Raw genomic sequence first — 15,202 nt, forward strand, 5'->3', positions numbered from 1 at the left:
CCTCATAACCCCTTACCTTTTGTTTTTACCTGCCTTTCTTAACCCAAGATTGTAACTTTTTAATTTTTTTCCTCCCACTTCAAGTACGTATTATATTTAAATTATTGTTAGTATATTAGTATCTCTGTTTCTTTACTTGAAAATGTACATCGCTTAGTAATGCTAATAGGCGATTCATCAAATGTGTAATAAACTTGAAACTACAAGAGGGCATCCGTTAAAAATCAAAGGTGGGAGATTTCATGGTGACATCAGGAAGTATTTCTTCACCGAAAGGGTGGTTGATCGTTGGAATGATCTTCCACTTCAGGTAGTTGAGGAAAACAACGTGCTCGATTTTTTTTTTTTTTTTATATCTTTATTCCTTTTTACATTATACAAACAAGTGTACAATAAATCAAGTCATACTATACATTCTTCACTTGAAACTTTACAATCATCTTATACCATAAATTACCTCCCCTCCCTCCCTTTCCAAATATTTTTGTAACTACTCATCCTAATGTCATAAAACCCAGCCATCCACCCTATACATACTAAATGGGGATAAATTCATTTATTTATTATAGTAATCAATTAATGGTCCCCACACATCTTTAAATTTCTTATAATATCCTCTCTTAATCGCCAATGTTTTTTCCATTTCATACACATGACACACCGAACTCCACCAGAAACAGTAATTCAACCCCCTGTAGTCTTTCCAATTGTATGTTATTTGTTGGATGGCAACTCCTGTTAAAATCATTAACAGCTTATTATTATTCGAGGAGATTTGACTTTTGGCCCTCATAGACATCCCAAACAAAACTGAACGTGCTCGATTTTAAGAAAAAATGGGACAAACATGTGGGGTCACTCTGTTTTCTAGCCGATAACCAATTCCTAATCCACAACTGAACTTTGCCACCTATCCCATGACTCTAATTTTCTCAGGAGCCTCTCATGAAGAACTTTATCAAAAGCTTTCTGAAAATCTAGATATACTACATCAACTGGCTCACCTTCATCCATATGTTTATTCACACCTTCAAAGAAGTCAGGCAAATTGGTGAGGCAAGATCTCCCTCGGCTGAACCCATGCTGACTCCGTCTCATTAAATCATGTTTGTCTACATGTTCCACAATTTTATTTTTTATAATCGTTTCTACCATTTTGCCTGGCACCGAAGTAGGCTTACCGGTCTGTACTTTCCCGGATCTCCCCTGGAGCCCTTTTTAAAAATCGGTGTAACATTGGCATGAGAGTTTGAAGCATGGCAGACATAATACGGTAAATATGGCGAATAGTGTGACAGAGTGTGGAAGAACATTGTATGAGAAGGCATGGCACGGTGAGATAGAGGATGAAGCTCATAGCGTTTTAGATTCGAGGCAGTGGAGGGTTGGGCACTTTAGTCTTTGTTCTGAAGTAACTAGTGATTATTGTATGTTTTTACTTTTTTGATCCTTGTAAACTGCAGTATTCTTTCACCAGTGTTTGGGAGAGGGGATTAGAGGTCGAAACACATGGCAATTTAGGTTTCTCATAAGCATGCACACTTTTTAATTCTAAAAGGTAAACACAGGAAAGGGACACAGGTCCTTTCCTCTTACTTGCAGACTTTGTGGCTAATTTGTACGCAATCCCAGAGGGTGAGGGAGGGCCTGCTCTGCTCCCCCATGACAGCGTGGCTCGGAACACGCAGCTTCTTTAGAGATTTGAATGGTGACTGCAGGGTGGGAATCTCTTGGGTCATTTTCAAGAAAAGCGTGTACCAATAGGAAAGATAATGTAATCTGCATTCTTTAATTTAGTTGAAGCGCTCTCTGAATTATGTAGAAATCCGTTTGGTGGGCCTTGTTACTTGGTGTGAAGTGACTCTTGCTCTGATGTCTTCCTGGGCTGGAGGGAGGTCTGGCAAAATCCAGTTATCAAGTAAACACAAGTTCTCACAGCATGCAGTCCCAAGCTGAGACATTCCCCACCCCCTGGGATAAAGGGGAGAGCAACAGAGAACCAGGCAGAAAAAATCAAAGTGGGGAGGGGGAGATGGAAGAAGTAGGCAGACAAAAGGATTATACTGTTAAAAAGAAAATCATTTGTACTCTCACAGTGTAGGTCATACCGGATAAATTCTTGGCTTTCTAGGCAAGCATAGGTTGAGCTAGAGGAAGAGAGAAAGTGACAGCTGACAAAGATCATGTGGCCCTCAAATGGATGGCTGAAATGCTCTTGAAGTCCTACAAACGCGTTCATTTCCATGTTATCCACTTGGCATTCAACATACCATACCATATCATTTCTTATAGCCCGCAATGGGGCTTACATATGATTAATAAGGTTTAAAGCAGGTACATTATGAGTCACACAGTGTGGAATTAAGTCCTGTGTTATACGGTAAAATAGACGCATTTTTAGTGCCTTCCTAAATTGAAGATAATAGGTCGGGAGGTAGTTGCAAATTTTGGGGCCTCGATTCGAAGAGCGCTTTTTCTCTGGAATAGGCGTGGAGAGGGAAGCGCAGTTTCATCAAAGCAGGCATTCAAAAAGCCCATTCTTTTGAGGCCGCTATGTCCATTCTATCATTCTCTCTGCAAGAAACTCCCCAAATCTGTCAAAACTAGATTGTAAGCTCTTCTGAGCAGGGACCGTCTATTACATTTTAAATGTACAGCACTGCGTACGTCCTTTAGCGCTATAGAAATTATAAATAGTAATACTAGTAGTAGAATTCATTCCCAAGTGGCTCATTTTCTCCAGCTGAAACTTAAATTGGTTTGCTGGATTTTCCAGGATCCATCCTATCATTAAATCGTGAAGCTGGGCATGGCTGTGACCCCTCTCACACAGCTGACTGCAAAATTTCACACTCTGCTACCAAATTTATCTCCAGAGATCAAAGGCAGCTGGAGAAAACCCATCATTTTAGTCCTATGAAAGCAAAAGGATAGGGGCAAGCCTGAGCTGGGTTCAATTTGCACTGCTTCTCCTTGTGAGTCTGGGCAAGGTACCTTTACTTCTTCGTAGTGAGCTTTCGTTAAACTTAAGAGCAAGCTTTTTCGCTTTAATCGGCTGGTACCCCCAGTTCCTAACCTTTGTCTCTTTCCCTTTGAGGATGAACTCGTATGGCTGAGACTGGCCTATCTAAAACTGCAGTTAAAGGCGATTTAGTAAATCTGAATCAAATCAATAAAATAAAGGCAGAATATTAAATGCCATCCCTTCCCCTTTCCTTGTCTCACACATAATACTATCCCCAGAAAAGCTTTATTTATTTGGGACATTCATAAAAATACCACCAAGGCAACTGGAAGCAAGAAATGAATCCAAAACAGAGTTAACTAGATTAAAAGTACAGATGAAACGTAGAAAAAGAAAGGTCGCTAAATCCACTATGGCCTACTAGTCAGTCCATCCAGACCATCTACTATCGCATCCTCTCCCTTACAGATCCAACGTACTTGTCCCAAGTTTTCTTCAACTCAGATACTTGTTTAGAATAACAGACTTCAAACCCAACCTGCCTAAAATCCACCAGATGCAGCTTCAAGGTCCATAACATCCTCTAAGGACCTAGCCAAATAATGGTGCTCCTTCAGTGGTTCACAGTGAGTGCTGGGCATCCCACTCCTGCTTTATGGGATTCGGCCTCTTGTCAAAGACTCACCAGAACCACAAGAAAACCTCTTTTCCTAACATAATCAGAACCGTACACACCTATGGAAAATACAAAAGTCTTCATCAATCTGATTGACTACAAGAAAAACATTATAAGATGAGCACAATGCTTGGCCAAATATACCTCAAGGCAGTGGGGGCTGACATCTGGATAAACCTTCCCAAGGCCTTTTACAAATACGAGTCCTTTGTGACTCTTCCAAAATGACCCCATGGGGCTGTAGAGGAACATTTTAATTATTGTATGTTATTTGATAATGTAGGTTTATTATTGTAATCTGCAAAATAGAAATGTTTTCAAATCAATACTTGTAAACTAGTCAAGACAGTCCCAAGACAATTCAGAAACTCTGCCTGACTCCAAATGGAACAGCAGCCCTGCCAAAACCGATGTCATCTTCAAGAACATTTTCCAGCACATGAGGTTCTCCTGACGCTGAGTGACTCTTTGGAACAACTGGAGAAATATTGACCTAGTACTCCGATCTAAGTACACACACATCAACATTTCCACTTCCCCTCCTCAAATTTTCCCTTTCAAGATGTCATTTTCCCCCCTCTTTGCTTCTACAGACACAATCCATGATAATGTCCTGATTATGTGGAAACAAACCAATGTCTAACTCTTGAAAAATGGAAATATTGTGGGTTTCTAGAAAGAATGTGGCCCAGATTATAGAGCACAAAGTTTGGGGGGGTTCAGCGATGCTGAACTGACATTAAAGCAAACACCACAAAGGAGGAAAAAAATGTCCCCTACTAGAAAATACAGTAAAGGAATACTCAGGGCTCCTTTCACAAAGCTGTGCTAGAGGTTTCCACCATGACTGCAGACTTCCTTCTTCCCCTTTAAGCATTCTGCTCCTTCCATGTTGCTTTTTTCAATAAATGTTGTTGTTCCACCCTCTCTCCTGTTTTCTGTAAGTACAACTAAGGCCCTCTTCTATAGCAGTTTTTAGCACGGGGAGCTGCGCTGAATGGCCTGCGCTGCTCCCAATGCTTATAGGAACCCAATGAGCGTCGGGAGCAGCGCAGCTCCCCACACTAGAAACTGCTATCGCAGTTTGATAGAAGAAGGCCTAAGTGGTTTTTGTTACATTTGTAATTCGCTTTCAAATTAATATTACAAGTGTATGCATCAAATTTTAATAAACATGAAACATAGGCTGGTGAGCTAAATATTCTACCTCACTGCAGCTTTGTAAAAGGTAAATGAAAGGAAACCTTGGAGTCAAAGTTCATTATAATATAAACAGAAGAAGAAGAAAATAGGCCAACAGGTCTGTGGAAAACAAATCTCCAAATACAGTTGGAGTTCAGAAGAAGGACTCGACATAGTGCTAGTTTGGCAGCACAAAACACCAGTGTCTGTTGTCAGGGGCTAAAATAATTCTCAAAGGAAAAGATCAGAATAAGGGCTTTCCCTGCTAAACATTCCAGAACCTGGACAGTGGTTAGAGCTTCAGCCTCTGCACCCTGAGGTTGTGGGTTCAAATCCCCCATTGCCCCAGGTCCATTAAAAGACTGTGAGCCCTTTGGGACAGAAAGGGAAAAATGCTTGAGTAAACCACTGAGTAGTATATAAATACTAAAAAAAAATACTCTTTGGCGTATTCAGCAGGGAAAGCAGTTAGAGTCGTCTTGCCATTCTCAACTCTTTTGGAGGATTTTTGTTTACATTAAAGCCCCAAGCATCAGTTAGCAGTGGTTTGTGGGCATTAAAGTCTCAGAGAGCTCAGAAACATTTCTGTTCCTTCTTCTACCCTTCATTCCTACAGAGCACAGATTCTTGTAATGGTCTTTTATTAGGGTCTTCAATGATGGAGCAGGGGGTCAAGAGCAATTTTGAAAGATCTTCATTGGCTGATTTAAACTTTAGGTATAGTATTTTATTTTTATTTTTTTTTCCATTATATTTTTATTTTCAAATTTTACAAAAAGTGTACATAATAATAAAATACATTTGATAAATGCATGGTATCACTTTTATATCTAACACAATGTATGTCTGAATTTGATTTTCCCCTTCACCCTCCCCCCACCCTTTTATTGCTTTAATATAATATTTTTAATTTTCAAATTTTATAAAAGTATACAACATATTAGAATACAATTATTCATTAACATATTTATATCTAATACAATATATTCTGGATAAATTTATTCATTTTCCCTCCCCCCACCCTTCTATTATTTTTTAATCATATGTTACATTTTGTATCATATATTATAATATATTATATATAAATTGTTTTCCTTACCCCCCCTATATGTGTGTCATAAAAAAAAAAAAAAAAAAAAAAAAAATCTCTAAAAGAAGAAAAGAAGAAAAAGTATTCTATTATTTATTCATTACAGTATTTTGTCAATGGCCCCCATATTTTTATAAATTTATTATATGTCCCCTTTTGTATTGCTATTATTCTTTCCATTTTAAAAATGTGGCATATTGTATTCCACCAAAATGTGTAATTTAAGTTGTTGTAATTTTTCCAATTATTAGTTATATGTTGAATGGCAACCCCTGTCATAATTAATAAAAGCTTATTATTTTCTGGTGAAATTTGACTTTTTTTTCTCATCATTGTTCCAAATAAAATTGTATCATATGATATTGCAATATGATTTTCCATTAATTTATTAATTTGTGGCCAAATTGAATTCCAAAAAATTTTAATATAAGGACAATGATATAATAAATGATCTAATGTCCCTGGTTCTAGATTACAGTGCCAGCATCTATTAGACTTAGAACTGTCTAGTTTTTGCAAACGAGTAGGGGTCCAAAAAGCTCTATGTAATAAAAAGAACCATGTTTGTCTCATAGACGCTGACACTGTACATCCCATTCTCCAAGACCAAATTAGTGGCCATTGAGATGCATTAATTTGATGTCCAATCTCAATGCTCCAAATGTCTCTTAGACCATTTTTTGGTTTTTTAATTAAATATCCAGATATTAATTTATACCACAATGCGGCTTGATGTCCTAGGAAGTCTGCTTTAAAGCATAAGAACTTTAAACTATATTGATTGTTTAATGATTTCCATTCAGGGAACCCAACCTGAATGGCCTGCTTCAATTGCAACCATTTAAAACTTTGTGTTTTATTAAGACCAAATCTATGTTGCAATTGTGAAAAATCCAGCAGTTTATACTTTAGGTATAGTATTGAAGCATCTAAATCAGGGGTGTCCAACCCGCGGCCCCGTGAAGAATTCTGTGTGGCCCCGCTCACGATGTGGCGTTTTCCTCTGCCGGCTCCCTCCTCCGTCTTGCTGTCGCGTTTGTTTAAAGCCGCGAGCAGCGGATCCTATGTGCCTCTTGCGGCTTACCCAGAAGTGTTCCCTCTGACATTGCGACATCAGAGGGAACGCTTCCAGATCAGCCGCAGGAGGCACATGGAAGATGCTGCCCGCGGCTTTGAGCAAACGCTGCAGGCAGAGCTTTTACTCCAAAAGCTGCAAGTTCCATGCCGCCTGTAACTTCAGCTTGATCCTGGGGAGCCCATCGTGACTGAACATCAACGCAGCCACTGAGGAGGAGCTGATGATCCTGCCGGGGGTGAGCCGGGCTGGGGCAGCTGCAGGTGGCACATGCACCCATCGAGCCCTTCCCCGGCGTGCACAAGTGCCGACCCTTGCTGCGCATGGCCACATGAAACATACAAGCTGCTCCATGGACAAGGCCAACAACCCAGTGCTCTGCATGACCCTGCTGGAGAACGGGTAAGGGGTCAGCAGTATTAAGCAAATGCTTCACTTGCCCTGAGGGGTAATTTGGGGTGAATGCTGCGCTGTTGATGGGTGTGTGAGGGGGGGAGAAATGCTGCCTCTGCACAGGGAAGGGAAGGGGGGAAGAGAAATGCTGCTGCTGCTGCTGCACTCAATTGGGGAAAGGGAAGGATGGAGAAGAAAAAGGGAGAGGAATGAGAGATGTCAAGTCCATGGGAGGGAGAAGTGGCAGGGCATGGGAGGGGAGGGAAGGAGACAGATGCCAGGCCAGGGGAAAGGAAGGAAGGAGAGAAAGGAATGAGAGGGGATGCCAGATAATGGAGGGGAAGGGGGAGTTGGAAGGAGAGGAGAGATGCCAGGGCATGGAGGGAAGGGAAACTAAGGAGACAAATGCCAGACTAGAGGGAGAAGAGGTGCCACAGAGGAGGTAACAGGGCATGGGGGAGGGAAGGAAAGGAAAGGAGAAGAAAGAGATGTCAGAGCATAAGGTAGGGGTGTAGACAGAAAAATGGAGAGGGGGTAAAGCTGAACTGAATCATATACAAAGGAGAGAAGGGGCATAGGATAGACAGTTTATGGAAGGAGCATAGAAAGAGGGAAGATATCATATGGAACGGGGAGAGAGCAGACAGAGAAATGGAAGGGGCAGAGAGAGAGGGCAGACTGTGGATGGAAGGGGCTGATGCTGCATGGAAGATAGAGAGAGGACAGATGCTGTCTGGAAAGAAGAGAGTGAGGATAAGACGATTAAAGCAAGTGGGATTTGTTCAGAGATGGGTTTTTTTTGGGAGGGTGGGAGGGTATTAAAAGAAATGCCATATTGGGCGTGGGGGGAGAGCTTATGGGACCAGAAACAGAGGACAGAGAGAGATGGTAGGCAATGGTCTGAAGGGAGAGAAGTTAGACCTGGGGTAGTGCGTTGGAAGAGGGAAAGAGATACTTGAAGGGAGACCTGTTGGGAAGAGAAAGAAAGAAATGGTGGACCCGGAGAAGGGAGGCAGGCAGGCAGGGGAAGAGATGGGATGGGGGACAGTTGGGAAGAGAAGGGGAGAAAAGTTGGATCTGGGGATGGGAGGGAAGGAGAAATGTTAGGCCTGTGGATGGAAGGCAGAGAGATGCAGCATCTCTCTTTTTTATCTCCATTTCATTGTTCAGCATCAAGGGGGGAGATAAGAAGAAAAACAGAAAAGAGAGGGAGCAAATTGTTGGACCATGGAGATAGAGGAAGAGAGATGGAACCATGGGAGGGCAGGAGGGAAGAGAGCTAGGATAAGATGATGCTAGGGGATGGAAAGAAAGGGACGGCATTATAGCCTGACCAGTGGAGAGAGGGAGGGGGATTCTAAAAGTGGTGAGCCATGTGGATGAGGTCAAAATGGAGATGACAATATGAGTGAGAAAGCAGTGAGTACAGTGGTAGAAATGTGGTAATGGGGAGTAGATAGAAGGGAATAGAAGGCTGGGAAAGGAGTGAGATGGAAAATGGGAGAGCTAGAGACAGAGAAGATGGAGAATTGAGAGATAGCTGAACATTTAAAAAAGAAGAAGGGTGAGAAAGAAGGCAAGATTTGAGTAGACAGAGGCAGAAAAGAAAAAGTTAAGAAAGCTGAAAGGGAAAAATCAATACGTTGGAGACAGGCATAAGAAGGAAATGGAACGAGAGAAGAGGAGAAAAAAATGGACAGCAGACACTGGAAAGAGAATTAGTTGAAGATAGAGAAAAAACAGAAAGAGAAACTGGAACCAAGATGATGGAAAAACAAAACATCCAGTCAACAAGGTGGAAAAATTGGTTTTATTTTGAATTTATTAACTGGAATATGTTAGCTTTGGGATATGTGCATCACAATTATTTTTGTATTCAGTTGATTTGGGGGAGGGATGAGCCTAAAATTAGTGGATGGGCACCAAAGTTTCTCCCTGCCTGAGTGCAATTTATATATTCAAATATATTTATTGAGCACAACAATAGTAAGTAACAAGCAAAACAAACAAGCTCAGTATTTTATATTCAATATAAATAATAAAATCTATACCTATAAATAACCCAACACAACCCACTCCCCAAAGTAAATAATCCCCCTCCCTCCCAGGGTCCTCCTAAATACTTGAGCTAGTGGGTATTCCAAAGCCCTGCCAACTGAAGACATCTTCCTCCAGTCTGGCAACTCAAAATCTCCAAGCTTTGAAGCCAATGGCAATATCCTCAAGCTGCCCCTGCTTTCATGCATGCATGAAAGCCAAAGGGGGGGGCAGGGAGGAGGGAATGCAGCAGCTCTGCAATATTGCTGCCAGCTGCAGAACTTGGGAAGTTGGAGGGGGAGGAGGTGGCTGTCAGTTGGTGAGGCTTGGGGATCCCTACTAGCTACAACAGGGGAGATGTTCATTTTGAGGGAGTCTAAGCTCCAAGTGGGAAGCCCAAAAAAGCAGCAATATTTACCTTGATTAAACGATCCTCCACATGCGCTCCTGACAGTTGATTCAGCATCCCCACTCTGAAGAGGCTCACCGTAGCTGTAATAGAAGTGAATGGGAGAACCGGGAGCGCGCATCCCTGCTCATCAGAGTGGGGATGCGGAAGCCTGTGGCTGCTCCCACTGTCAGCGGTGCACGTAGAGGATCATTCAGTCAGCGTAAATATTACTGCTTTTTAGGATTCCTTTCTACAGTGTCCCTTTAATGAAGGTTTATTATTAGTTACATGCATCTTCTATATTAGTGATTGCAAATTTGGGACCTGCTCAACCTTTTTTTTTTTTAATCTTTGGCTATTGTTAGTGTTTGTGCGGCCCCAGAAAAAATTTTTTCGGCCAATGAGGCCCAAGGAAGCCAAAAGTTTGGACACCCCTGAATCTAAATTGTCTGATGAATTCTCTCTTTTACTTGATCTTAGCTGGGACTATGATTCAGTTGGAAGACAACATTTTCAAGTCATGGGCTTGAATTTGATTGCACAAGAAATTCAGCTAAAGCTTCAAACAGCAAAGCAATAAGATGAAGGCGTAATGACACAGCGTTGTGCTTACATGTTTGAATTTTGAGATGATTTGTATCTAGTGGAGACTCAGGCTTCTCTATTCTTCAAGTTTCATAAGGATTTGATTGATCGCTTAATCAGAATTCTAAGCGATGTACGTATCAGTAAAATTACAAACTTTAGGGAACAATACAACAAATGACAAAACTAAGTCTTGCAAGACTAATTATAAACTAACATTACAAACCCATTAAAACACAAGGAGAGGTAGGGAAAGGAAAGATCAATTGTTTGCTAGTAAGTAGGACATTCAAGGAAAAAAACAAAAGGAAAGGAAAGATCAATATACTTCAGAGAAGTAAGGCCACTAGACTGGCTTACTAATTATCGAATGCGTCCTTCAAAAGAAAGCTTTTTAATTTGCTCTTGAATCTATCCAAGTTGCGTTCTTCCCTTAAATAAATAGAGAGTGAGTTCCATGTTTGAGGGGCTGGCCGAGCATTAATAATTTTAAGTAATTATAAATAAAAGCAGGAGTTTTAGAAAGTAATGATTTGAGTGCAAGCAAACTTAATTTATATGTTAATCCGGTGAGCTACCGGGAGCCAATGCGCTTTCTTAAGGAGAGGTGTCACGTCATCGAACTTCCTGGCTTTCGATATAAGTTTAATAGAAGCATTTTGAATAATCTGTAAACGTTTGATTTCATTTTGAGCTATTCCCTTAAATAGGGCATTGCAAGAATCCATTTTAGAAATGGATTAGAATGTTAAGTGACTTTGGACATAGAAATTGTGAAACTGAGCGAATCTGATGAAGTCCGAAAAATGTGGTCGTGATAGGTTAGTTTATAATCAAAGATAACCCCTAGAATCTTAATGCTGATAATTGACTGTAGAGTGGTACCCATGATAGTGTTGGGAAAAGTGAGCTTAGAACAGTCTTTCCAAGGAAATAGCACAACATTTGATTTGTTAACATTAAGCACTAATCTGTTTAAGTTTCTTATTGATTGCTATTGTTTCAAGGGGATTGTTGGTATCTAGTGAATGTAAAAGCTGAATGTCATTTGCATAAGCAAATACGTTCAAACCCATGGATTGGCAGACAGTCATCAATGGTGCAAGGAAAATATTAAACAAAAGTGGTGAAAGAATGGACCCTTGGGGATATCATGTGGTGTTGAAAAACTTTCGGAAATTGAATTGTTAAAAGACACAGTAGAAGAGTGAAGAACCTGATCTGTGATGCCAATGGATTGAAGTCTGTCTATCAGAAGATTGTGATCAATCGTATCAAAAGCAGATGAAAGATCAATAGATATCAGAAGATCAGATTGATGGTGATCCAAAAAGTAATGTATGGAGGTAGACATGCCAATCAGAGTGTTCAGTAGAGTGATGCTGTCTAAATCCTGTTTGATTCGGATGTAAAATATTGGGGTTTTTTCTATGAATTCTGATATCCGCACTCTTCAATCTCTCCCTTAGTACAGGTAACGTCCCGTTGGACTGGAAGACCCTAACATCATTCCACTCCACAAGAAAGGCTCCAAGATGGAGACAGCAAACTACAGACCGGTGAGTCTCACATCAATAGTGTGCAAACTAACGGAAACTCTAATCAAACGCCAATTGGATACGATCCTGAATGAGGAGAATCTACGGGATCCCCGTCAACATGGATTTACTAAGGGGAGATCCTGACAATCCAACCTGATCAGCTTCTTTGACTGGGTGTCGAGGAAGCTGGATGTTGGGGAGTCCCTGGACATCGTATACCTGGACTTCAGTAAAGCATTCGATAGCGTACCACACCGCAGGTTGCTGAGCAAGATGAGTTCTATAGGATTAGGTGACACATTGACGAAATGGGTTGGGAACTGGCTTGAAGGAAGGCTTCAGAGGGTAGTGGTGAACGGCACCCCCTCCGAAATGACGGAGGTAATCAGTGGAGTGCCGCAGGGCTCGATCCTGGGCCCGATCCTATTCAATATCTTCATAAGTGACTTGGCAGAAGGGCTCCGAGGTAAAATAACATTATTCGCCGATGACGTCAAACTAAGCAATGTAGTGGGCAAAAGCACAACAGACATAAATTCAATGTCCGACAACATGATGCACGACCTACTCCTACTGGAGCGCTGGTCTAGTCCTGGCAACTCAGCTTCCATGCCAAAAATTGCTAAGTCATGCACCTGGGCAGCCAAAATCCATACAAGACTTACACCCTTAATGGCGAGATCCTAACAAGAACTGAAGCAGAACGAGACTTAGGGGTGATCGTCAGTGAGAACATGAAGACTGCCAATCAAGTGGAGCAAGCTTCATCCAAGGCAAGGCAAATCATAGGTTGCATACGCAGGAGTTTCGTCAGCCGTAAGCCTGAAGTCATTATGCCATTGTATAGATCCATGGTGAGGCCCCACCTGGAATACTGTGTGCACTTCTGGAGGCCGCAGTACCGTAAGGATGTGCTGAGACTGGAGTCGGTCCAGAGAATGGCCACCCAGATGGTCTCGGGACTCAAGGATCTCCCGTATGAGGAAAGGCTGAGTAAATTGCAGCTGTACTCACTCGAGGAACGCAGAGAGAGGGGTGACATGATCGAGACATTCAAATATCTCACGGGCCTCATCGAGGTGGAAGAAGATATCTTCTTTTTTAAGGGTCCCGCAGCAACAAGGGGGCATCCGTGGAAAATCAGGGGCGGGAAACTGCACGGGGACACCAGGAAATTCTTTTTCACTGAAAGGGTGGTTGATCGCTGGAATAGTCTTCCACTTCAGGTTATTGAGGCCAGCAGCGTGCCTGATTTTAAGGCCAGATGGGACAGACATGTGGGATCTATCCGCAAAGATAGATAGGGAGGGTCATTGGAGTGGGCAGACTTGATGGGCCGTGGCCCTTATCTGCCATCTATTTCTATGTTTCTATGAATACCACCTTCTCAGTCAGCTTTGCTAGGAAGGGAATATTTGCGATTGGTCTATAATTTGATTTATCCTCAGGACTAGTTTTTTGATCCTTGATAATTGTTTCCATCCAGGCCTTTGGCATATAAAAGAGCATAGCACACACACCTCCAACCAAAGTAATGAATGGTGTGGACAGCACTCAAGGATCGGTGATGAGACAGATTCTGATTGATATATTTGTGAGCAACATTGGCAAAGGGTTCGAAGGTAAGGTACCAAGATTTGTAACAGAGTGGAAAGATGAAAAAGGATCTGCAAATGTTAGAAGAATGGTGTTAATCATCACAGTATAGGCATCCTGGTAATCCACAATTCTCTAAATGGCGCCTACGTGTCATTGACACACAGCTGGTGGGTGGGCGAGTGAAGCATAGAGAGGAAGATCTAGGCCTACCAGCCACTCTAATCTCTACATTTATGGGTTCTAAGGTGTCTCATTTTTATGTTGGGATGTCTATGTGGTCAGACCATTACAATGCTGACCCCCACCCACGTCCAAATGGTCAGGATTAGGACGTTCTCAACCTGGATGTTTTTCTGATCAAAAATAAGGTATAAAGTTAGACGTCCCGGTGACCAAGATGTCTAGGTAGACAATTAAAAAAAAAAAAAATTATATTTGGATGTCCAGCAGCTTACCATTCAAAAATGGCCATTTTTGCTCCTCCATCTTTGAACGTTCAACTGGAAACTTGGTACTCTCAAAGCCAAGAAACGCAAACTACGGAGTACCTCAAGGCGCGCTATTGTTCAACATCTACCATTAGATTGGCCCTTGAAATTGCGAGGAGGCATGAAATCCACATCCACTCTTTCACGGATGATAAACAACTATTCATTCCACTGGACAAAGCACGGGTCACTCAACTTGAGACTCTGCAGACCTGCCTTGGTACACTCAGGCCTACCGCTTAGCCATCTCGCTCACTTCCAATCCGTCCAGAATTCAGCTGCACGACTCATATTCCGGGAGAGCCGCTTTACTCATGTTACCCCTCACCTGGGCCAATCAGGCCTTTGGATTAGTGGGGATGGGCGGACCCGCTATGCCTAAGGCCTGATTGGTCCAGGCTTCTAGAGCCTGGGCCAATCAGGCCTTAGATTTAGCGGGAATGGGCCGGGAAGGGGCGGGCTCGTCTCATTTCCACGAGGCAGGCCCATCGGCTGGACGGCAGCAAGACCCGTCCAGCCGACCAACATGTAAAGATTAGTTGGGGGAGGGAGGTTAGTTTTGGGGGGGGGTCGTCAGGTCGTCGGGCTTTCCGGCAGGAGGATTGGGCATCCTCCTGCCGGCGATTACCAGTTTGGGGGGAGGGGGGTTCCAGGGGGGTTCCGTCAGGAGGATTGGGCATCCTCCTGTCGGCGATGGGACAGGCGGCCGCGACTGCGGCCGCTATACATATTGTAGCAGGGAGATCCCTTGCTGCCATAAGTATAGTGGCCGCGTCTAATTTAACCCGATTCTCTAACCTGCGTCTGTACCATGGACGCCGGTTACAGAATCGGGGTTTAGTGTAGGACCGATTCTGTATAAGACACCTCTCCTGGGCGTCCTATACAGAATCAGGGCCTAAGTGTCCAGATTGGGCATCACACTGCATGCTGGCCTGACTCTATCAGCCCATATCTCCACCGCCTCCTTCTACTACCTACAATAACTGAAACCCATCCACAATTACTTCTCCGAAACAGACTTCACCCAGCTGTTGTACTGTCCTGCCTGGACTACTGCAATGGTCTCTACACAGGTCTACCGGCCAAGAAGCAACACTGACTACAGAGAGTCCAAAATACAGTACAGAGACTTCTATAGAACCTTGGCTCTTTCGACCATATCTCCCCTGCACTGAAC

At 42.5% G+C, this 15,202-nt stretch overlaps 1 protein-coding gene across 5 annotated transcripts in view; it reads right to left on the reverse strand.

The window, feature by feature from the left end:
- WWP2 (WW domain containing E3 ubiquitin protein ligase 2) overlaps positions 1 to 15,202 on the reverse strand; it is a 138,496-nt gene that overhangs the window by 79,483 nt on the left and 43,811 nt on the right. The gene's annotated exons all lie outside the window — the stretch shown is intronic.

The sequence above is a fragment of the Geotrypetes seraphini genome, chromosome 4, assembly GCF_902459505.1.
Source record: "Geotrypetes seraphini chromosome 4, aGeoSer1.1, whole genome shotgun sequence".
Lineage (NCBI taxonomy): Eukaryota > Metazoa > Chordata > Amphibia > Gymnophiona > Dermophiidae > Geotrypetes > Geotrypetes seraphini.